General features: G+C 48.5%; 1 protein-coding gene across 2 annotated transcripts in view; it reads left to right on the top strand.

The window, feature by feature from the left end:
- The window catches only part of NCK2 (NCK adaptor protein 2), a 140,099-nt gene that overhangs the window by 83,619 nt on the left and 42,898 nt on the right, over positions 1-13,582 (top strand). The gene's annotated exons all lie outside the window — the stretch shown is intronic.

The raw sequence follows: 13,582 nt of genomic DNA, 5'->3' as shown, positions 1-13,582 counted from the left end.
CATCTGAGACGGATCTTGAAGGCGAGCCTGCGGGGTTTGCTGATGAAACGGATGCGGACGCCACGTGCTGTGGGATGTGCTAGGATTCTTGTCCCGACGGGCACCTGGGTGAACGGTCGTCTCATGTTCGTGTACTCAGAGGGGACCTGGGGAGACGGGGGGGGGGTGGGATGTTGTGGTTGCTGTTCGTGTGATTGGTTTTCTTTTGCTTTTGGTTCGGTGTGGATGGCGACGAGCGCTGTCTGGATGGGTCTGGAGGGCGGTGGGGCGTCCACGTGGAGGCGTCGCCGTGACGGGGTAGCGGGCGGCATCTGGAGGGGAGCAGCCTGGGGAGAGACGGGGGTGAGAGGGTCGAGGCCTGGCCGCTGCATCTCTGGGTACGAGGAGGGGCCGGTAAGAGACAAGGCAGGAGGCAGAGCAGGGCTGCGTGACCCCAGGGAGCCGAGTGAGGGGCGGCTGTCCCCAGTGGGCTCATGGGCCGTGTCCGCCGTCAGCGGGCAGGAAGGATGACCCAGAAGAGAGCGGAGTACTCGTGCCACGGTGGAGAGAAGGGGGGGATGACCAGAGGAGCAGATCCTTCGGGAAGAGGGGGTGGGTGGGGTCCGACATGGAGGAGGCGGCCCCCGACGGTCACCTGGGGACCGGAGGGACAGAGGCGCCTGCAGCCCTGGGACCCCCGATGGCTTCTGCTTCCTCAGTGAAGGAAGAGGCAAGGTCATTCACCAGCTCCACGGCGGGAGTGGGAGGCGGTGCTCAAGGGCAGAGAAGCAAGATCTGGAACAGCCCTCACCGGGGAGGGCGTTCACGGAGGACGTGGGCGTGGCTTGCCAGGCAGCACCAGGCTCCCTTGAGCCGGGGTCAGAGACAGGACGACAGGACGTGGGCCGGGGGGCGGGTGCGTCTCTCGCACGATCGGTTGCCCTTGGGCAGGTGGGGAGCGGGTGCCGCCAGAGTTCCCTACACGTGCGCTTGGGGCTCTGACTTACAGCACGGACATCGCTGCAAGTGCTCCTGACGTGTTACCGCGTCCTGGCTCCGCTAAGTCGAGGGTAAAGGATTATGCTTGGAGGAGCTGAAGTACGTACAGCCAAGGCCGCAGGTGGGACCAGGGCAGCCTGGCCGGTTCGGGGCAGGTCAGCGAGGGGGTGATGGCGCCGAACCTGGAGAAGCAGGTGACGGTGGACGTGGAGGGGACGGATGGCCGCAGGGCAGACGCTGTGAGCAGCAGGTTAGGGACCCAGCAGAAGGCGTCACTTAGAAGCATTGTGTGGTGGGAGGGAAGGCGCGTGGAAGACACATCAAGTCCCATCACTCACAAGAGCTTCTTTGCTCTCAACAACACCCAGGAGCCGGACTGGAGTCAGCGCAGGAGGGCTCTGCGTGTTACACACACCGGAAGTGGGACGTAGGTCCCGCCGGTGCCAGAACAGTCCGCCGCAGTGGTCCCGAGACTGGGGCGGCAGGAACACACGGTGAGCGGAGTAGCTCGCGGCGCCAGAAAGTCAGGAGGTGCTCAGAGCGCACGCGCACGCACGTGTGCACACGCAGACACACACACACAGACACACACACAGAAACACAAACCCACACACACAGACACACACGCAAACACACAAACCCACACACACAGACACACACACAAAAACACAAACCCACACACGCAGACACACACACGCAGACACACACACACAAAAACACACAGACACACACACACAGACACACACACAGAAACACAAACCCACACACACAGACACACACACAAAAACACAAACTCACACACACAGACACACATACAAAAACACAAACCCACACACACAGACACACATACAAAAACACACACATACAAACACACACATACAAAAACACACAAACTCACACACACACACAAAAACACAGACACACAAACTCACACATACACACATACACACACAAACTCACATACATACACAGACACACATACAAAAACACACACAAACACATACACACATACAAAAACAGACACACAAACACACACAGACACACATACAAAAACACACACAAACACACACAGACACATACAAAAACACACACAAACACATACAAAAACAGACACACACAAACACACGCACACATACAAAAACACACAAACACACAAAAACAGACACAAACTCACATACACATACACACATACAAAAACACACACACAAACTCACATACACACACAGACACACACAAAAACACAAACACACACACACAGACACACATACAAAAACACACACAAAAACACAAACACACACACACACAAAAACACACACAAACACACACACACATCCAAAAACACGGACACACAAACACACACAGACACACATACAAAAACACACACACACACAAACTCACACACACAAAAACACACACACACATACAAAAACAGACACACAAACTCACATACACACATACAAAAACACACAAACTCACATACACACAGACACAAACACACACACACATACAAAAACACAAACACACACACATACAAAAACACAGACACACAAACTCACATACACATACACACATACAAAAACACACACACAAACTCACATACACACACAGACACACATACACACACAAACTCACATACATACACAGACACACATACAAAAACAGACACACAAACTCACACACACACAGACACACATACAAAAACACGGACACACAAACACACACACAGACACATACAAAAACACACACATACAAAAACACACACACACAAACTCACAAATTCACACACACATAGACTCACACAAATTCACACACACATACACAGACATACAAACTCACACACACAGAAACACACACACACAAACACACACACAGACACATACAAAAACACAGGCACACAAACTCACACAAATTCACACACACACAGACATACAAGCTCACACACACAAATTCACACAGACACACAAACTCACACACACACAGACTCACACAAATTCACATACACAAACACACACTTGCAATGACAGGGTATGTCAGAGGGACACAGGCGCCAACCAAAAGAGCTCCCAACAGCCAAAGTTAACACACTTTGAGCAACAAAATAAATAAGAAGTATTGGTCGTAGCTCAAAGTATAAAATAAATATATAATACTAATATGAATAAATGATTGAATAAATCTAAAAACGGGGAGGAAGAGGCAAACCTCCCAGGCAGAATCCCAGATAATTTCTGCAGATCCTGTCCGTCAAGGAGGTGGGCATCACCCCCACGGCAACTGTGGGCTGTGCTCAGAGCCTCCTTCCCCAAAGCCCGGGGGGGAGGAGGAGAGAAGGACTTTGCAGGGGGGAAACCAGACAGTCAGGACTCAGCCAGGTGACGGGGTCAGCCCAGGGGGCAGTCACAGTGACAGCAGGCACCCCGAGACAACGCAGGGACTGTGGGCTTTCACCTCTCTGGTCTCCTCCCCAAAGCCCAGAGCTTTCTCCCTTGTGGGGAGAAAGACATCAGACAGATTCCGCCCGGGGGACATCGTGCAGCACACCTGCCTGGTCCTCCTCAAAAACGGGAGGGTCATCAGAACGAGGGAAGTCTGCGAAACTGTCAGCAGAGGAGGGTCGGGAGACATGACGAGTCAAGGCAAGCTGGTGTCCCGGATGGGGTCCTGGGACAGAAAAAGACATTAGGGAAAAACCTTAGGAGGCCTGAGTGAAACGTGGACTCTAGTTAGTGTATCGATACTGGTTTATTAATTGTAACAAATGTATCATAGTAATGGAAGATGTTAATAATAGGGGAAACTAAACAGTTCTAAAAAATAAAATTTATTTTAAAAAATCGCATACAGATGCTAGAAATCTTTATTTCCTCATTGTTTTCTTGAATGATAGGGAAGATTTCCTTAAGAGAAGCGTACATTTGGGATAAATGTTAGCATTTATCTTTCTAGAATTTGTAGAGGTGTCTGTTTAGTAATTAAACCAGAGTAGCTCAGGTCCCTTCTCAGGAACTGGGTCCCTGCCCTGCTGAGCATGATGGGTGCGGGTCCTTGTCCCCAGAGTGAGGAACAGAGGGGCTTTCTGTAATTACCTTTCCCATTAAATAGGAAAATCTAAACCAGAATGTGTAGGAATGTGGGCATAAACCACATACATCTGAAGAACTAAAATGGTTGTGACAGCTTAGTCATATTTGAATGCTAGGAGACCCAGATCACGGAGAGTGTGTTTTGTAAATCACTCTGCTTCTTTTACTCTTGTATGTTTCGGAATTAGGCAGAGAATCCTGAATAATAAGGTAGCCAGGAAAAAGGTCAGGTATCCAATAGTGTAGCTGAATTCATTAGCATGATTCAAGGAAGCTCATGACATTTATACTTTGATATGTTTATGAACCAGGTGTTTAAGTTATAGAAGTTACAACTACTTTCATGGTTGTGGAAAAAAATAGCAAGGCTTAATAAACCCATAAATACAGTAACAGAGGGCTGTTTGTTTACTTTGGGAGCAGTGGTATGCATTGTCTGAAAATACTTCATGCTCTCTTGACGTTTTAGAGGAAGGTCAAGTTTCACCAAAGATATCAATGTCCATTTTCAAAAATGGGTATTTTTGCTTTTTTTTTCTTTTTTAAATTTCAGCCTTATCAAGGTGTAATTGACAAAATTGTAAGATATTTAAAGTGTACATGGTGGTGATCTGATATAGGTATACATTGGGAAAGTATTCTCCCCATCTAGTTAATTAGCACATCTGTCACCTCACATATTTATCTTTTTTTGGTGAGAACATTTAAGTTCTGCTGTCTCAGCAAATTTCTATTATACAATACAGCGTTATCAACTGTAGTCACCATGTTTTACGTTAGATCCTCAGAGCTTATTCACTTATAGCTGAAAGCTTCTACTGTACCCTTTTACCAACCTCTCCCTGTTTCCCCCTCCCCCCAGCCCCTGGCAGCCACTCTTCTGCTCTGTCTCTGTGAATCTGACTTTTGGGGACATTTTCCCACTGCTGGCATTTTCCCCATCACTCCATTAACTGTGATGTCTTCTAGGTTGGTGTAAGGCAGTGTTGATTCCAAGTCCAGTGCAGTTTTATGGACTTTCATTTGTTTTACAATTAATACCATATAATAAAATTGGCTTATTAAATTGACTGTGATTCTCCAAAATGATGGTGCTTGGCTGTTACCTAATGTTCATGACCTTCTTCCCAGTGTGATGAATGTCTAAGACACCCAGGAGGAAACTGAGAGAGGTTAGCAAAAGTTAGCAGAATGGGAACTCCAGGGCTTGAGCAGTAAATTATGTGCGAAAAATAGTATTTCCCAGATTCTAGCTGAAACAACAGAGTTCCCAGTCCTATTTCTTCTGTAAAATTTCCTAGGTGCTAGTGAGTTGTATTGACTTATAGGCTAGTCTTTGGAATACTGGTTTTGTCCAGGCATATCACATAGTAAAATGAGTTGCTGGGTGATTATCTCTTGAAAACGGACTCACATTTTAAGGTATTTTTCTAATGTGGTTTAATTTGGGGTGGGAGGGAAGTGCTGATCCTGGCAGGAAGGATGGATGAATTAATAGTAGAAATTCACTTTAAAAAAGACGGGGAGAAGGTGCAGCAGAAACCCTAGATTTATTAAAAAAGTATAAAATTTGGTCTTTATTGAGAATTGCCATCCACTAACAAATCCTGTTCAAGAAAGTTCATTTAGGAAATTTTGTGTACCTCACACCCAGTAAGTAGAATGTCTGCTACCAAAAAGCAGAACGACAAGTGTTGGTGAGGGTGTGGAGAAATTGGAACCCTTGTGCACTGCTGGTGGGAGTGTAAACTGGTGCAGGTGATACGGTGCTTCCTCAAAAAATCAGAAATAGAATTATGGTCCAGTGAGACCTGCCACTGGGCATCACACAGACACAGGTAGAGCGGGGATGTCTAACATTTACCCGGCACTGACCAGGTATCGGGTACTTCCTGTGATTGTCTCGTTTCATCCTGATGTCTGCAAACAATAACGGAGGTCAGAAGTTAAGCAACTTCCCCCCAGGGTCGCTCACTGGTAGGTGCTGAGCCTGGATCTCCCATCCCCGGCCTCCTCCGACCAGAGAGGAACATTCCCGGGAATGGCTCCCATCGGTGCCCACAGAGGAGACCTTTCCAGGCTCAAAGACAGAGACTGTACAGGCCACAGGCTTTGACTGTGATCCAACAAAATTAGAAAAATCATAAAAAGACGTTCTCCAGAATAACCCACGGAGCAAAGGTCACTAGGGTCTTAGAAACTCAGAAGCCTCTGCCCTGTACCGTTCAGCCACGCCCAGCAGGAGCAGCTGCAGGAAGGAGGCCTGTGCTCAGGGTGACAGCAGGACAGGAGACAGCAGGACAGTTGGGCTTCCCCTCCCCCCTCCCCCCTCCCCCCCCCCCCCCCCCCCCCCGCCACGCACCCCCAGAGGGAAGGGCGTGAGGAATGGAGCTCTTTGACCCTGTGTTTTGAAATCAGGAAAGTTTACCCTTCAACTTGGTCTGGCCTTCCTTGGCCTCTCCTCAAGTAAAATGTTAAAACACCAGCGAGGCTCTTCCCAGATCAGACCTGGAAGATCAGGAGCTACTGCTCTTTCCTCCAGGTGATTTCACGGATGAAATTTATCAAAATGAAATTGAAATTCAGTTTTTGTTTATTGGCACCCGCCTTACCCTTGGGATTTCTTTTTTTGGCCATGCTGCAAAATTCTGCTACCCAGGACTCCACCAGCTGCAAGAGGAAGGAAGCTCAGGCTTTGGGATAAGACTGTTCTCATGGGTTTGAATCCCATCCCAGGCACTTTCTAGCCTATGGATTTGGACGAGTTATTTGATATCTCGAAGCCCCCGTTTCATCATTCACTCAGGCTGTGTAGATCCTCTCTGTTTCAGAGGGTGGCTGTAGACCTCGGATGAGCTCACTTAGGAAACAGCCCCTCGGGCACGAGGGGGGTTGGTGGCTCCTCCTGTGACTGAGTGCCAAGCCTGCGCTCTTTGTTTATTTTCTCTTTTACACGTAGTGTATTTTTGTGCCTCAGGGAAGTGGTAAGACCTTGACCCCTGTCACAGGTTAATTAACTTGCTGAGAGTTGAAACAGCCATGAGATTGCATATCGTGTCCCCCTTAAAACTGAAGCGCATCAGCTGTAATCAGTGATACTGCTTGTACAAAGCCACCAACCGACCTTTCTGTCCCCCCAGGACACTACAGGTTCCTGCCAACTCCTGTCAGATTCGTTGGCCTCTGGAAAGTCTTTATCTACAACACGACCTGAAACTTTAATCAAGAATTTATAAGGTCTTTTAAAGCTGCTTCTGAGACTGTTTCTTTGAGTGGGTCTCCTTAATGCAAATGTACTATTTTGAAGTGTTTGCAAATAAGAACCAAGGGAGGAACATGTAATATTTACATCAACCATATCGCAATGAAAAAAGTTAAAACAAACAAACAAACAAAAAACCAAGGGAGGAAAACATGGTGATAAATGAGGGAAAACATAGAAGGTGTTCCTTGTTTGGACTGACCTTGGCACAATTGCTCACTGCGTTGGTTTTCTGCGGCTGCTGTATTCTCTTCCCGTTCTGGAGGTCACGAGTCCCACCCGGGTCTCACAGGGCTAAGTCAAGGTTGCACAGGGCCTCGTACCTTCTGGAGGCTCCAGGGGAGAACCTGTTCCTTGCTTCTTCCAGCTGCTAGGGGCTGCCCTCGTCCTGGCAGGTCCCTCCTTGACTCTTCTGTCTCCTTTCTGGCTCATGGGGGCTCTGTGGTCACACCGGGCCCCCCGGAATACTCCCTCAAGATGAGCTGACCTTAATTCCCCTTTGCCATGTAGCCTGACATATTCACAGGTTCCAGGTAGGAGGATGTGGACCTCTTTGGGGGGCTGGGCTATTATTCTTCCAACTGCATCTACAGAAAACCTCTGTTTGAGTGAGTTTCCATAATAATCGGTTGACTGCCTCGAAGGCATGAGATGGTACAAAGAAAAATCCTCAAGACCCATCTTGAAGTAGATTATATTATTGGAGTAATTCAGACTGTATGTTGAAAATCACGGCAAGTGTGACTTTTTTTTTTTTTTTCATGTAGTCAGTCTCTTTTCTTACCTGGTTCCTCTCTAAACCAGTTATTTGCTCATAGCTCTATATTTTGATTTGTCTGTATCCACGTGTGCACACAGGTATTTTTCTGAAATTCCGAGTTAACATCCTAGAGGTGAAATGTTACACCTGTTTTGTCTCTCTGTCTCTGTTTTTAATTGAATTCAATAAATCGTATTCCATCCATGTAAGGTTTCTATTACACAGTGGGACTGGCAGTTTTTTTAAAGCCATATGACGCTGGTCTTCTCCGAGGCCAGCTAGATTGGTCAGTCCGTAGAAGGATGAATGAGGCAGATGTATTGAATACGTTAACTTTGAGTTATCAGTCTGCCTTTCCTTGACCTTCCCATTAAACAGGGCGGCTGAAGCCTCAGCAGCCACTGTCAGCACATAACAGGGTGTCCCACACAGTGAACAGGTAACCTCAGGTGATGCAAGTGCTCTTGGGGAAGGACAGCCGTAGGTCGTACACTAATGACCTCTGGGGAGGAGACCCTGGACGGTGACACTTAGATGGGGAGGGAAGGGGAGGGGTCTCTGGAGAGGTGCTTCTGTGCCTGGGGCTTGAATCACAAGAGAGCAGACCCTGGGTCTGCACACTCTCCAGGGAACCCTGGTGCCCTGGAAGCATATCTGCTGCTCAGGAGAGCCTGACGGAAGGAAGGGAGGGAGGAAGGGAGGGAGGGAGGGGTCACTAGGACTGGACCACCCCCCCCCCGCCCCGCCCCCTACACGGACCACGTGTGCTGCAGTGCACACAGCGCGTTCATTCTGACTGTGGTTCCTGTTCTGAGTCTCTGCGTGGGCAGGGTGCTCGGAACTGTCTTCACAAGCTCCCAGGTGAGGTGCTCTTCTTACCCCGTGCGACAGAAGGGCGGCTGGGCTAAGGTGCACAGAGGACTCCAAGCCCGGCCCGTATGACACAAAACCCTGACCCCTTAAACACGACATTATCAGGCTGCTTGAGCATCCAAAGTATCTTCTGAGGCGAGGCAAATACTGCTGTTCCCATTTTACAGAATAAGCCGAAGGCCAAGGAGGACGCACAAATGGCTCAGCTAAGCGTCGAATCCCAGATCCTTGACTCATGTTTTCTGTTTGCAGTTATGACCGAGTGCTTCGACGTGGTCCCCGTGACCCCTCTGGAAGTACCTGTGAGCGTTTTGGGCTGTTGGCTATCAGGAGGATTATGTAAGCCAGTCATAAACTGGCCAAGACGCAGTTCAGGGGATCCTTTTTAGAAAGAGAGTCCCAGAATAGGACTGATATTATTTTAGGAGTTAGTGACAACTACTGGGCCAAGAAAGTTTTTATAGCTATTCTAGTCTGTTTGGGTTTTTTAAAAAAATCTTCCATCCAAGACTTGAAAAAGCAGCTTATCATGTTAGGTTTTCTGAGAATTTCTTTTATTTAGTATAGCATGGGGTTCTTGCTAAGCTCTATTCCAGACTGGTCACATGACATGAGACGTGATCTGGCTATAAAATATTAAATTCGTGGCTCTTCTTTCTGTTGTCTTTCGGTGGGTGATAACTAGCTTAGTTAATGAAGGCAAAAAATTAGATTTTCTTGAACTGCCCAAGCTGGAGGGATAAACGTGCATTATGCTTTGGATCTGACCTCTGTGATTCTTAGACTAAATCAGAATCCCATTTCTGACTTAAAGTTTCAGTAGTCAGAATGTACTTTTTCAGACTTTCCTCTGTTACAGCTTTTCCATATTAGGAATTTAAGTCAGTTGTACTCTCCTTTCTGTTGGGGAATAATCTTGTTTCAGCTCCAGCCTCTTGCTATTGTAGTCTGTCCGACGCTCATAGCAAAGCGCTCACGACTGAAAGGAACCGCTCTGGCTGGGCTCCTGGAGCAGTTTCCCGGGGCCTCGGGTGGAGCCCCCAACTCTCGCCCCCCGCACGGCTCCCTCCAGGCTGGGCGTCCGAGGGGAGGCCGTGGGGTCTGTGGCCCGGGTGCTGGGGGGCGGGGCGGGGCGGGGCGGGGGTCTTGCTGCACCTGCGCGCTGACTGACCGCAAGCAGGAGAGGAAGCATCCGGGGTTTTATTCTAAGGCGCTGTCCGGGGTCACTTACGCCGCCTTCTCCTGCTTAGCCCTGGGTTCCTGCCCCGTCCTGAGCGCGGCCCTCACGTCCTGTCCCTCCCTCGCCCACCGGGTCGTGCAGCCCCCAGTCCGTGTCCCCGTCCACGCGACTCTCCTCCCCTGGTCCACAGCGGGGCCCTAAGGTACCCTGACCGCATCCGCCTTCACCCAGGACGCTGGCTGCCCGCTCGGTCCCCGCCCAGCTCTGCTCAGGAAGCTTTCCGCACCACCAGGTCGGTATCTGCCGAGTATCTGAGGCGGAAGTTCTCACGGATTGGTTGACCCTTAACAGCGGATGCTGCGTAGGACAACGGGACAGCTGTTGATTGGCTGACATGCAAAGCGCTGAAGTAAGCAGGTTGTTGATTGGTGGACTGTACTCGAATGAGGCGTCCTCATTGGCTGGCTTTCAAAGGCGCTGGGATAGAACTTGGTTGGCAGCCTTCCCTGGGGTGACGTGGTTGTTGATGGGAGGCTGTGATCCCTGGGTGGGGTTGTTGTTGATGGGTGACGGTGATCCTTGGGTGGGGTGGTTGTTGACAGGAGGCTGTGATCCCTGGGGAGGTGGTTGTTGACAGGAGGCTGTGATCCTTGGGTGGGGTGGTTGTTGACGGGGGGGGGGGGGGGGGGGGGGGGGGGAGGGGAGAGGGCTGTGATCCCTGGGTGGGGTGGTTGTTGTTGATGGGAGGCTGTGATCCCTGTGGGAGGTGGTTGTTGATGGGAGGCTGTGATCCCTGGGTGGGGTGGTTGTTGATGGGAGGCTGTGATCCCTGGGTGGGGTGGTTGTTGATGGGAGGCTGTGATCCCTGGGTGGGGTGGTTGTTGATTTGATGGACTCCTGAAGCTTTTATACTGATGGGAAGCTTTCATAAGTCAATTACAACAGGTTTAAAGCCCTTTGTTATGTCCAAGGAACAGCTGCTCATTTTTTAGGTGCTTGGAAATTTATTTTTCTTCTGTCCCAGAGTTATAGATTTCCTGGGTGGAATAAGCCTGTCAAAGACCCCACATTAGTTCTCACCCCCTCCCCAGCTCACCCCAGAAATTAGCACAGGAGCACAGCCCTGCGCTCAAACCCTGGCTCTGTTGTTCAGCAAGGCACTGAATCTCTGATCCTCTGTCTCCTGAAAGCTCACACTTCCCTGAAAGGCGGGTGTTTGCCGAGTGAATGAGTGCCCCCATGCACTCCAGTGTCCTCCCCCAGACTGAGCAGTGCGCTTAGTCCACGCCCCGGACCCAGGAAGAGCACCTGTGAGGAGGGCTGTCAGAGTCACCTGGGGCCTGTGACACACTGTGGATGCTCAGGCCCAGCTCCTAGAGGGTCCCATGGGGGTGAAGCCGGGCACAGCCTTTTCTAGGTTCCCTCCCGTGTGGTGTTCGATGTGCACTGAGACCTACCAGGCCCAGCCAGTGCCTCACTTACCTGCTTTTCATGTAGTTAAGTCGTGCATAAAATTTATAAATTGTTTTGACTGGTCTTAAGTGATGGTCTGTTCTTGTTAAAATCTCTTTTTGAAACTGTAATGAAGACACAAACACGGTATTCAAATAAAATATTCTCTGACGCCCATTCCTATTACTGCTCTGGTCCCTCCTATTATTACTGAAAAAAGAGAAATGATCTTCATAACCTTCAGAAATCTAACCTGACCGTGAGTTCAGTATAGAGGGAGACACGGCGTGGACTTGAGATTTTCTGAAAGTAGATAACAATATTGTCTACAATTTGGAAATGAGATTTGTGTAAACACTATCTTCTTGGATATTGTGTACATTATGCATAAGGTTTATGAAACATCTCCTCCTTCCCCAAAGGTTTGTTATCTCTAAATTTGGAAGTTAATTCATGAAAGAGGAGAACATGTATTATTTATAAGTGTCTTTAGCATCTAGCAGAAAGTGTCATGTTATTTAAAAATGGGATTCATGCTTTTGTGGAGTCAGTGTGCTAGGTCCCCTCTGTCATCCTGAAGCCATCCCTATAAATAATGAGAACTCCTCTCTGTCAGAAAAGAAGGGGATTTGAGTCAATAGTCTTTCCATTATTCATTTCTTCCTAGTTCTGAGTAAACGTCTAGTCATTTAAAGGACTGAATGTTGAATTTTTCTGCTGCAAAAATGCCCACCTTCTACCTGAGAAGTTACGAAATAGCTCATAACTGTATTCATTACAGTCATTCAGGTATACCTTTGCTATTTATTACTTCCAGGATTGACTTAACTAGGTATGCAATGTACTGTCTTTTTTTGTTTCTTTTAATAAACTTTTAATTTTGGAGTAATTTTGTATTCTGGTTCACTCTTGGTATTGAATGTTTTATGGGTCTTGACAAATGTGTCACAACATGTGTCTGCTATTATAGTATTGTGCAGAATTGTCTCACTGCCCTAAAAACCCTGTGCTCCACCTAATCACCCCTCTCTCCCCTGTGCCCTTGGCCACTACTGACCTTTGTAATGTCTCTGTAGTTTTGCCATTTCCGGAATGTTATATTCTTGGAATTATTAAAGAAAAACTGACACTTGTTAAAGAACGGTTAAGCAGACTTTACTTAGGGGAGGACTCCGAGGGATTTTTGCCATAGGGGAGAGAGATTGGGCTCAAGCCCACATACAAGAAGGAAGAGTAGGAATGTATAGCCCAGGAGCTGGGTGGGGAGTAGATGGATGGAAAACTACTAAGAGGAAACATCAGAGGTAAGAGGGGATTCTGGCTGCCCTAACCTAACAGGGTCCTTCCTGAAAACAGGCCAGGATGGTCAGACATCACCTGGGTGAGGGATGGAGGATTCTGGCTGAACCAACTCAGCAGGATTCTTGCTGAAATTGGGCAATGGACATGGAAGTACAGACACAGAAATACAGTAGTCAAGGCCTAGTCTGGGAAGAGGATTCAGAGGAGCCTGACTAAAGTTTGGTCAAGGAGAGAGTCTTTGAGAGAATCATACAGTCTTACCCTTTTCAGATGGGCTTCTTCCACTTAGTCGTGTGCATTTGAAGTTCCTTCATGTCTTTTCATGGCTTCACAGCTCATTTGTTTTTTTTTTAATTTTTTAAATTTTAGGCTGCATTGGGTCTTTGTTGCTGCGCACGGGCTTTCTCTAGTTGTGGCGAGCGGGGGCTACTCTCTTGCAGTGCGCAGGCTTCTCATTGCGGTGGCTCCTCTTGTTGTGGAGCACGGGCTCTAGGCGCGTGGGCTTCAGTAGTTGTGGCACGAGGGCTTCAGTAGCTGTGGCACGCGGGCTCAGTAGTTGTGGCTCGTGGGCTGTAGAGCACAGGCTCAGTAGCTGTGGCGCACGGGCTTAGTTGCTCCGCGGCATGTGGGATCTTCCAAGACCAGGGCTCAAACCCGTGTCCCCTGCATTGGCAGGTGGATTCTTATCCACT

Source organism: Balaenoptera acutorostrata, chromosome 12 (genome assembly GCF_949987535.1).
Source record: "Balaenoptera acutorostrata chromosome 12, mBalAcu1.1, whole genome shotgun sequence".
Classification (NCBI taxonomy): Eukaryota; Metazoa; Chordata; class Mammalia; order Artiodactyla; family Balaenopteridae; genus Balaenoptera; species Balaenoptera acutorostrata.
The sequence above is the reverse complement of the archived record's forward strand: the minus strand, read 5'-3'. Positions and strand labels throughout refer to the sequence as shown.